Source organism: Brassica napus, chromosome A7, assembly GCF_020379485.1.
Source record: "Brassica napus cultivar Da-Ae chromosome A7, Da-Ae, whole genome shotgun sequence".
Lineage (NCBI taxonomy): Eukaryota > Viridiplantae > Streptophyta > Magnoliopsida > Brassicales > Brassicaceae > Brassica > Brassica napus.
In genome coordinates, this window is record NC_063440.1 from 5,518,879 (window position 1) to 5,530,661 (window position 11,783).

Genomic DNA, 11,783 nt, shown 5'->3' on the forward strand with positions numbered 1-11,783 from the left:
CGTGTACGTCGATCGATAACGTGTCGTCAAAAATGGTAAACATTATTATTCTAACTCAGGATGAGAACGGAAACCTGTATGACCAGGCCGGTCATCTGCGTAATGCAACAGGTCAGAAAATAGATGCTCAGGGAATTGTAATCCCTGATGCTGATGCTGATGCTACAGGAGCTGCTCAACCTGTAGATGAGGAGGCTCGATCGAAACCACTGGCCGACTACAATCGCCCAGATGAGTACTATTCCAACAGATCAGCGATTCGACTTCCGGAGATCCAGAAGCAGAATTTCGAGCTGAAGCCTCAATACTACACTCTCGTGTCGCAGATACCCTACTCTGGGTTACCGCACGAGCATCCTATGGACCATTTGGAACGGTTCGAGGATCTAATCGCTGCCATTCGAATGGAAGGAGTCCCCGAAGATTACCTGCTGTGCAAGCTCTTCAGATACACGCTGAATGGAGAAGCGATGCACTGGCTTAGGCAGCAACCCACAGGATCTTTAACATCCTGGAGCGACATCAAGAATGCTTTCTTACGAAACTTCTTCGATGAGGCGCGCGCTGAAGAACTTCGGAACAAAATTTCCACATTCTCGCAGAAGGCTGGAGAGTCCTTCAAAGATGCGTGGATTAGATTTAGGTTTTTCCAGCGAGACTGTCCACACCACGGATTTAATGAAGTGCAGCTGCTAAGCACTTTCTTCCGAGGTCTCGCCTTACAGTATCAAATGGCTCTTGATACGGCGAGTGAAGGAAACTTCACTACTCGGAATCCGTTGGAAGCTGTGAGACTTATCGAAAACCTTGCTAACAGCAGCAGCACCAAAAACACTGACTCTGAACGGAAGAAGTCTGTAGCCTCTATCGGGAAGGAACAGATGGACGAAGTAAGAGCTAAGTTAGATGTGGTGCACGAACTTCTTAGGAAGCAAGTATGTTCAGCTGAAGGAGAAGTAGCAGATACCGAAGGAGAAGAAGATGTGAACTACATCGGAGGTACCGGATTCCAAAAATTTGGAAACCAGGGCGGAAACAGAAACTTCTTTGGAAATGGCCAAAGAAGTAACCAAAGTTCACAATTTCAAAAACCCTTCAACAACAGCAAGAGCTACTCGAACTCTTACTATCAAAATCCACCACCCCAAACTCAGGAAAGCAAGATCGAAGAAATGCTTGATCGAGTACTGTTGGGACAACAACAAATCACCGTGGATTTCAACGGTAAGATAGACTCTGCCTACAACAATCTGAACACCAAAATCGAGACCTTAGGGACTCAGGTGAGAAAACTTGAAACCCAAGTAATTCAGACGGGCGAGACTATTAAGAGGCAAGAAGCTTTTGCTAGAGAAGCAGGAGCCGACAAAGGGAAACACCACGTAAATGCCATCATAGATGATGAATTCTGGCAAGTGGTGAGAAATGAAAACCTTGAGGAAGGAGATTTCGAAATCGAAAGCTCCATGAGTCTCGGCGGATCCCAATGGTGTCGACCGATGTCGATGAACTCGCATCGATCGACAGACCATGATGAAGATCGATGGACGGATTACTCCAGACATCGATCGACGTCGTCTACCGATTCGACTGAATGCAATGCGGTTCGAATTTTAACTCATGAAGAATTTGCAGCTAAGCATCCTCACCCACCCTCCCCTTTTTATGAAAAAATCGATCGATCGGTTAACTCAACCATCGATCGACAGAGCGAGCCCGACGTCGATCGTCACAACACACCTCCCATCGATCGACAGGCACCTCTGACATACCGAGTGCGGTTACCCTCAATCGATAATGATTATATCAATGCACTCAGACCACCACCTAAACCATTAGCAAACCCACCCGAACCAACACCCAACCCTTTAAATAGTTCAACAGAACCTGTTCAAGAAGAACAAGAATCTGAAGGTAGAAGGTTAAGGAAAAGGAAGGAGAAGATTCCTAAAAACCTTAAGAGGGAAGCTAACGATAAGGAGATGGATGGTTTCACTAAACGAGTCCTCAGAATCCCAATCGAAAAACCTTTTGATGAAGCTTACTTCACACACCGGTTGTGGATGTTCTTCAGAGAAACAAAGGTAACTGAGGAGGACATTAGGAGAATGTTTCATCAAGTCAGAGGAAAGATGAAACACAGGATCACATTGACGAAGAAGAGTGATCCTGGGAAGTTTGCAATACCATGCATAGTCAAGGGTGTTGAATTTCCCCATTCAATGTGTGACACAGGAGCATCGGTTAGTATCCTCCCTAGGATCATGGCGGACCAGCTTGGTTTGACCATCGAACCCTCAACAGAATCCTTCACCTTCGTGGATCTTTCAGAGAAACAATCCGGAGGCATCATAAGAGATCTGGAGGTACTGATTGGTAATGCCCTTGTCCCTGTAGATTTTCATGTCTTAGACATCGAGCTTAACTGGAACTCTTCACTTCTGCTTGGAAGATCCTTCCTAGCTACAGTAGGAGCTGTATGTGACATGAACAAAAACAAATTGTGTCTAACGCTCATAGACCCAAACATCCACTACGATCCCATCCGACCAAAGAGAAAGGTAATTAATTCTGTGGATTATGGGAAAGAACTTGGCTTCATTGGCGCATGCCATTGTGGAGCAGAGTATGAATCGGAGTACGAAACAGAGTACTCGGAATCGATCGACACCCCAACCTTTCCATCGATCGATTCCAATGTGTCAATGGTGACCGATGACCACAACAACACGTCACTCGACGTAATGCACCCACTTGACCATTTCGCTTCACCTAATCATTGCTACCAACATTCTGCCTTCCAACCTCCAACCAGGAGAGGACATGATGATTATTCCATAGGCAGTTGGGCAGACAGTAGTTTCCATGAATGTTTTGCAGTTGACACTGTAATTACTTCACCTCATGAGGAACATACCGAGGAATACGATGAGGATTACTGGAAAGAACGTGCAATAGAAATGTCTTTGCAGGATGAAAGACTTGAAACACACAACTTCACCAACACGTTTCCAACATCGTTCGATGCTGTGCACTCCACATCGGTCGATACCCACCCTCGTCCAGCAAAACAACCGCTCACATCGATCGACACCAGTAAAAGAACATCGATCGATATTCGCGCCGCAGCGAAAATTCAGGAGCAGGAGAATATTCCCTCCCTAACTAGGTTTACAGATACCTATATAAATCATTTTGCACCTCCGAAACCACCTACACACATCATAGCAAACACACAAGCAAATAAGATGAACACTCTTCCTTCTACATCAACAGAAAAATCCATGAAGAGCAATCATCTCAAGAACACAAATTCTGCAGAAATTACTCTGCCATCGATCGATGTAACTGTATCTACATCGATCGATACTACTCTAAACCCTAATCTCTCTATTTCTAAAAAGAATAATTATGCAAACATTGATTACGGTTTTCTAACACCTGATGAATTTGGTATTTTCAGGGATCCAGATGGCAACGCACGTGCAATGGATGGAAGGATTTTACAAGTGTCCAGAGAGGACATAGCAGACATCCTTCAAGTAACCAATGGACCCGACAACCTGTTCTCACAGCAACGTGGCACTCCAGACGTCATTCTAACAGACCACAACAACCATGCAGGAGTCACCACAACAGAGACCAACCCAGATCTATCACGCCAACCAAAAGGGCAAGCATCGATCGACGGTATCATGGAGACATCGATCGACAGGATAACACCAACGTCGATCGGTATGGATAATCAGACGTCGATCGACAGACGCTATGAATGTGGGAGCCGCGCTTTCGACATGTATGGAGCCAGAAAGTTCACTTGGGAACAAAGGGACGAATATGGAGTCTACAGAGATGAGCGTGGACACGCACGAAGCGCAGCTGGTGAGATGATACCTGTCACAAAGGACAACATCAGGAAAATACTGGAAAGAGCATCTCTTTTTGAAGAGAGCCACATCTGTCTTCCAGAACATGCCACTTCCTTCACACTCACAAGACTGGCACCAGAACTCTACACCAAAGAAGAAATCGATGAAATGGTGTTTGGTATTTGTGGAGCTCAGGAGAAACTGGGAGAGGAGCTCAAAACACTGGTAGATGAAACACATCAGCCTTTGGATAGAGGCTACAATGAGCTTTTCAGATGTATGGCAGAAATGAGGACATAAATTGATAGTTTACGTCAGCAACTTGAGAAGGAAGCTACGACCTCAGCATCGATCGACGCACCATGTGCAACATCGATCGACGTCAGTCTTCCTACAGCTCAGACCCTTGCAGAACCGCGATGCTCAACACAACACAGGGATGAATGGGAAGTCTCATACATCGACACAAGGATAAACGACGTTTACTGCCCTCTCAACAACAACGTGGACTGGCTAAGCACCAAAATCGAGCTACTACAGCAAGACCTGGACACCATTCGCAAGAAGGACCAACATCCAGCCACATCGATCGACATGTGCACCTTCACATCGCTCGACGCCAAAGTCTCAGCAATGAATGAGAGGCTGAGGACTTACGAGGATATGCATGACCGTTTTATATCACCAGTCATGATAGATTTAAACAAATTGTCTAGTCAATTACTTGATGCCCAAAAGGATATTGAGAACATTACTAATCAAAGTTTTTTGCAGGAAAAATCAACATCGATCGACAGGCTAAGAGGACCCTGGATCGATGGCAGGAAACCTGTGGAGTTACTTCCTTACACAGCAGCAGAAGTTGACAAGATCACATCCAAGATCTACACTGCTCTAGACAACATGGAGGAACGACTTGACAAACGCTGCGATGACATCTACTTTCCATTCGACAACAAAATCAGTGGACTAGACAACCACGCAGAATGGCTACAGAAAGAAGTCAAAGCCATTCAGAGGCAACTCGCAGCTCAACATCAGATATCAGCATCGATCGACAGGACAAAGGCAAAATCGATCGACGGCAACTCACCGAGATCGACCAACGAACACATAATCGCATCGATCGACGCCGAGTCTACAACAATCGGCGAGCAGCTGATACACAAGACAGTGGAGTCAATGCAAAAGGAACTGACAGATATTTCAGCATACGCCTATGACAACATAGGCTGGCACCAGGTCAGCATTGACAACATTCAAGAAAGGCTACAGAACATCTCCAATGTACATGGGAAGATGGATGACAAATGGACAAGAAATGATGAGGCCACAAGAAGTTTCATTGCATCTTGGTCCAGAATGCGCAGAGATGACGTGGATGTTTGCTTTCCAACAAGCAGCTGTTTCTCCACCCAATAGCCAATCACCACCACAGTCAAGCTAAATGACTATAACCAAGCGCTTAGTGGGAGGCAACCCACTATTAGGTATTTTACTTTGGTTTTATTAGCTAGCATTTAATTTCTTTCGTTTTATTTCTTTCAGATTTAGGAGACCCAAGTAGGAAGACCTGAATATCGACCGACGACGAGACGTCGACATCGTTCGACATAGGCAACCACACGACGATCGATGTAACACTTACCCATCGATCGATATCTAACACGGTCAGATGTATCTTACCTACTTGTTACATTTCGTACATCATACACTTTTCATCATAACTCCGGCTGAGTTACACTGGGACAGTGTAATTTAAGTCTGGGGGCAGATTTACTGATATAATTTATTTTATTCTTACGTAAAAAGGAATTTCAAATAAATTATGCTTAGCTATCGAAAATAGGGACTATAATCTTATATTGGTTTAAACATGAATATCTAACCAATCTTTAGCACCATTTTAGATTTACTGATTGCAGATAGCACTAAAGATGCTAAAGCAGATCAACCTATCAACTACACACTTGCCTTGAACCGTATGAAGTAACCAAAGCTGATTTCCAACACTAAACCTGACATAACCGCTTGTCTTGGGGCTTGGTATACATGGGATCGGATTCTTCAGATAGGTCTGGAAGGTAACGCCTGGTTTAGATTATTTATCACATTTTCTCTCTCTAGATTTCGACCCTTGATTAGTTCTATTTAAAAAAAAATAAAAAAATAAAAAAATAAATAATAATAAAAAAAAATATATATATATATAAGAAAGATCTATTGTTTAATTAGGATGAGTCTGAACAAGACTTGGTGGCTAAAACCATTAAGGCTTGATTCATAAAGACTCAAATAAAAGAGTTCGAAACGGGACTTGGAGGCGGCAATCTTCAAGGCTCGCTTTCGCAAAGAACTCTTGGATATAGGTCAAAAAGAAGTGAACAGAACTTGGTGGCAACCACCATTAAGTTTTGATTCATGGAAGACTGTCCAATCTTGGTCACTGATCCTGCAATGGAAGCAGACTTTGACTCAAGAGAGAAATTTAGAGAGAGAGAGAAATAGGAACTAACTTTTACCTGCAGCTCCAGAAACCTGTCTGAAATCCTTGCATCCTGTGATCGATACTCCCAAGGTAAAGCATTCACTTTATATTTATGCTAAGAAATGAAATCAGTAGAGGGGATGTCAGACGTGAATTGATGAGTTGTGTTATGTTTGAAATGGTTGCTAAGCTAGGATATTGCATAGTGTGCTTTTGTGATTAGGACTGTTTAAATGTGGTTGCAAAATTGTTGAGGAAAGATTTCTATGCTTTTAAAATCTTAAGTTCCCAAATATTTTCAAACCTCTTTCAGAGAGACTGCCTGTATGTTTTGCTTGAGGACAAGCAAAAGGGTAAGTCTGGGGGAGTTGATATACCCTGGATTTGACCCATTTTTATCCATGGTATATTACTATTTTACTATATATATATATATATCTATGTTTTCTACTCTTCTAGGTATGTTTTCAGGTTCAGGTGCATTTCGGAGTAAAGCTATGACTTTGGAGCATTTTGGAGCATAAAGGACATTTCACCCGAGCTGACCACTTAGAGGTCGACGAGAGGAAGAATAATCGATCGATACGCATCAGTGCTGACGATCGATATCAGGAAATGCCTCGACAGATGAAGATTAATATCGATCGATGTACACAAGTACCGTCGATCGATGTCGAGACACCAGACGCGACATTTTGGATTCAGCAGACTTAAAAACCAAGGCCAAGCCAAATTACCAAAATGCCCTGACGAGTTTTTAACCTAGTAGAATATATACTGCCTAAGTGTTTGACGGCAGGGAGAGCTTTTCTTTTCTAGACCTAGTTTTGTTACAAGTTTCATTTGGGAGAAAAGATCACTTGTGATTGGAACTCCTTGTTTTATTTTCTTATCATCTATTCTATGAGTTTCTATTTATCCATTGATATGAATTGCTTTGCTATGTCTTAGTAATTCAACTGTTAGATCCAGGGTTCAGATAGGTTTGTGGGATTAGCCCCAAACTATAGATCTGCCTTGTTGTGATATTCATGATAGATTTGTACTTGCTTGTTTTAGCCTAGCTAACTAGAACATGATCATAGGATTGCATATTCAAGCACCCTTGTTATCCCATCCTGACATCTATCTATCATATTAGGATTGCTAGAGAGGGCTAACCGCCAATTTAGAATCTTGGTAGAGCACTTTCATACTCGCGCATAGGCCTGGCTAGAACCCATCGATCGATGTCCTCAACTGACAATCGATCGATGTTGGCAAAGGTGTATCGGTCGACGTCTTAATAGACTATCGATCGACACTCTCTTGTGTTTGCATCTAACCGGTGAGACACAAGATCTAGTCTGTTAACCAGTGGTACATGCGACAGCTGATCACTGAGTTAAGCGAATGAGCTCTAATATATCATGCATGCAACAGTTAGGCATCTATAGGAATTATAATCTCCAACACCTGAATAGTGGCCCTGCATCTAATATCATTTCCAACCTAAGTTACATTTATCATTTACTCGCTAGTCACTATTACTATTTTATTTAAAACATTACAACCTTTAGAATTAATAAACACTAGATTTAATTGTTCCCTAGCTCCTTGTGGATTCGATCCCTAAGTACTACATCTGAACCTCTTTTGATGAGAGTAACACTCCTTAGGGTAATTTGAGTGGTATCAGTTTGATTCATATGAATTCTTGGATATAGGTCAAAAAGAAGTGAACAGGACTTGGTGGCAACCACCATTAAGTTTTGATTCATGGAAGCCTGTCCAATCTTTTTCATTGATCTTGCAATATAAGCATACTTTACTAAAGAGAGAAATTAGTAGAGAGAAAAGATAGAAACTAACTTTTATCTGCAGATCCAGATACTTGTTTGAAAATTATTGCATCATGTGATCGATACTCCCAAGGTAAAGCTTGCACTTTTATTTATGTTAAGAAAAGAGGTTGGTAGAGGGGAATGTCAGACAGGATTTGCTAAGTTGTTGGCTAGGTGAATTTGGTTGCTAAGCTAGGATATGGTATAATGTGCTTTTGTGATTAGGACTTCTTAGATGTGGATTGCAATATTGTAAAGGTGATGATTCTAAGTTTTAAATCATGAGAATCCCTGCTGTTTTCAAACCTCTTTCAGAGAGACTGCTCTAGTATGTTTTTCTAGAGGACAAGAAAAAGAGTATGTCATCGACAGATGATATACCATAGATTTTATCCACTTTTAGCCATTGTATATAAGTATTTTAATATATATTTACTACGATATAGAGTCTATTTAGAGTATTTACCAGTTCAGGGACGATTTGGAGGAAAGTGGTGATTTTGGTGTCTTTTGGAGTGTTTTGAGGTGCATAACTACACAGGCGTGTCAGATGTCTAGCTACGGATGGAGACCTTCCGGCCGTTATATTAAGCTCATCGTTTGATACAAGATAGAGATTTGAGTTAGCTTTCCAATGCCACCGGTTTGAGGCCAGTCAGCATCCTGTAGCAGACATTATGCCCGTTTTACTGAGGCGTGGTCAGTCTGCCTCGCGAGAGGAAGCTGTCGAGAAGAGGAACGTATGTCGATCGATGCGGAACTCTTGACATCGATCAATATGGATGCCAGAATGTGGGCCAAACATATTTCAAGACCTTTTGAAGCCCAGAAGCCACACCAAGTTACCAAAATACTCCTGGACGACCAAAAACCCTATTTTACTGTTTTCTAAGCCATTGTTGACAGCTATGCCTCATACTATTCTGGAGAGAGAGAGCTTAGGATTGGAGAGAGAGATTTGTACACCTTGAGAAAGGGAAGATCTTGAACTCCCTTTGTTTCTTTACTCTATGCTGTTTATTTATCTATTTCAATATTATTCAGACCATCATAACCATGTCTTTTATGAATATGTCTGAGTAATCTCACTGTTAGATTTAAGTTTCTCATATAGGTTGATATATGTATTGTTAGCTTAAATTGTTCTTAGGGTGATTTGATTAGTTCTTCATCTAGTTGTTCTTATTACTATGCTTAGGGTTGATAAACCCTAAATCTTTGATCTTAGGATTAATTGAGATCAAGCCATTGCTTGATTCAATACCTGAAAATTAACTAGTATGATCTAATTGACTAGATACAGACGAGAGTTGATCTAGTGAGTTGCAGAATATAAATCAAACCTGTCCGTAAAGCTTTCTGGAAGAAGTATCGATCGACAAAGCGATAGCCCTGTCGATCGATATTTTGAAAGGTATATCGATCGATATTCATAAAGAATTATCGATGGACACTTTCTCGTGATTAACATACGAAAGTTGAAATTCAAAATCAAGATTAGACAATCAAATAGATTATATCTTAGTTTGAATTCAAGAACAATTAATATCAATAAACCCCTAAACACCCAACTTAAGTATTACTTATCATACCTGAGAACATACCATAAAGTATTATTAATCGACACTTTCTTGTGATCAATATACGACAGTTGAGGTCCAAGATCTAGTTTGTTAACCAAGGAAACATTGCCATCACTGATCACTGTGTCAAGGGGTTGAGCTCTAATATATCATGCATGCAACTGATAGGCATCTATAGGATTATAATCTCCAACACCTGAATAGAAACCCTGCATCTAATACCTTTCCAATAAGTTACACCCCCAAATCATCTTGTTAGTCGAGCAATAGAATTGCTCAATTAGGATTGTTATTTACATTTAAACCATAAAACAACAAACACTTAGAATTAATAAATTACTAGATTTAATAGGTTCACTAGCTCCTTGTCGATTCGATCCCTAAGTACTATAATTGAACCTCTTATTTGAGAGAGTAATTCACTATGTACGGTAATTTGAGTGGTATTTGTATGGGAACTCCAGTTTACTTACTCCAATCTATTTATGCAGTTTTATTTAGATCTTGTTATGAATTGCTTTGCTATGTATGAGTAGTTATCCTTGTTAGGTTTAGGGTTCAAATAGGATTATGAAGGATTATCCCAAAATATAGAATTGCTGAGTTGTTAGTGATATCCATCAATTGAGTTGATCTTATTGCTTGTGTTATAGAGTAGCTAACTAGGAGCAAGCGAAAGCCTGGTCTTTTACCTAAACTGATTCATATTATGCTAGGATTTCTAGAAAAAAAACGGAAGTTGATCTAGGATACCAAGTAAACATAATTTAAACTTGCTCGCTAAAGCTTGATGGAAGGAACATCGATCAAATGTTGGGGTCAAAATCGGTTACGACGAAATCAATGTCAAAAACTTCCCGGAAAATGACCTCTTTGACAAAGAGAGATAAAACTCAAAAGAACAGAAAAGCGGTAAAAACCTTAATCAATTTTCGTATCAACTCCGGGAAGGATTCACACGATAAGTCTTCGAGAAAGGTTAATCCAGGCCTCAGACAAACAGATCCCAAACAACGAAACAACCACAAAGCTCTATCGTCCAACTCGCCGAAGGAGCGAGTTGGACCGGACGCATCATCCAAATCGCCCGTTCGGCGAGTTGGATTGAGAAAGTCGTCCAACTCACCGAACAAGCAGTCTGACTCGCCCGTTCGGCGAGTTGGATCAACTAGTCTGCCTTCATCCTGTCCTCGTAGCTCACTTCTTTGGGATTGGATCGAACCTGCTCTTGTTTCATCTCGATAGGAGTCACCATTCGAATTTTACGATTTAAAAATCGCAAGAATACGTTATCTCGTAAGAAGTTCAAATTGATCGTATAAAACGGCAATGGTTAACTAAACACCTCGAACTGCCCCCACTATACAAGAAATTCGAACTTTCTTCGGAATCGACGTCATTTCTTAACCGTTCTTTCGATAAATCGTTAAAACGTTTAAGTCAAAAACGGCCCCAAAAGGGTCCAGAATGCGGGTAGAAGCCCACTTACGATTCTATACGAAATCGAGCCCAATTGTTATGACGGTTTCTCTTTTGTTCCACAGGAGAAGAAATATCAATCTCGGAAGATAAATTTGAAGTTTCTATAGATAAATTTGAAGATCGAAGAAAAATGGAATATTTCCGCGAAGCGATTAACTCGAGTGAGGGCAGAATAGGAAAGAGAAAACCGCCTATAGGAGGAGTATATAAGGACGTCGAGGTTGAAGAGGCAAAGGAGACAATACTTTTTACTCTTAGAACTCTCTGCACTTAGAAACTTTAGGCATTATTCTCAACATGTTTTGTTTCTATGACTGGCCTCGATTACTAGACGAACTCGCAAAGGTAGTTCGATCTCTTGTTCTACTCTTTCAATCGAGTTACGTTCTGCTTGATCCTCGAAAGGGGTACGTAGGCACCCTTTCATAAGGTTCAGTTTGCAATCAATCAAAACCTTTTTCGTATATTTTTCGTCTTCAGTTATCGAGCTTCGACTCAACTAGGTTTAAGGTTTTAGGTTGCTAGTACTAGATAATTC

The 11,783-nt window shown here is 41.1% G+C and overlaps 1 non-coding gene across 1 annotated transcript; it reads right to left on the reverse strand.

The window, feature by feature from the left end:
- Positions 1 to 570: 570 nt before the first annotated feature.
- On the reverse strand, positions 571 to 676 carry LOC125576758. The gene has a single exon (XR_007315184.1). It is a non-coding gene; the product is annotated as a small nucleolar RNA R71 (small nucleolar RNA).
- Between the last annotated feature and the right edge of the window lie 11,107 nt (positions 677 to 11,783).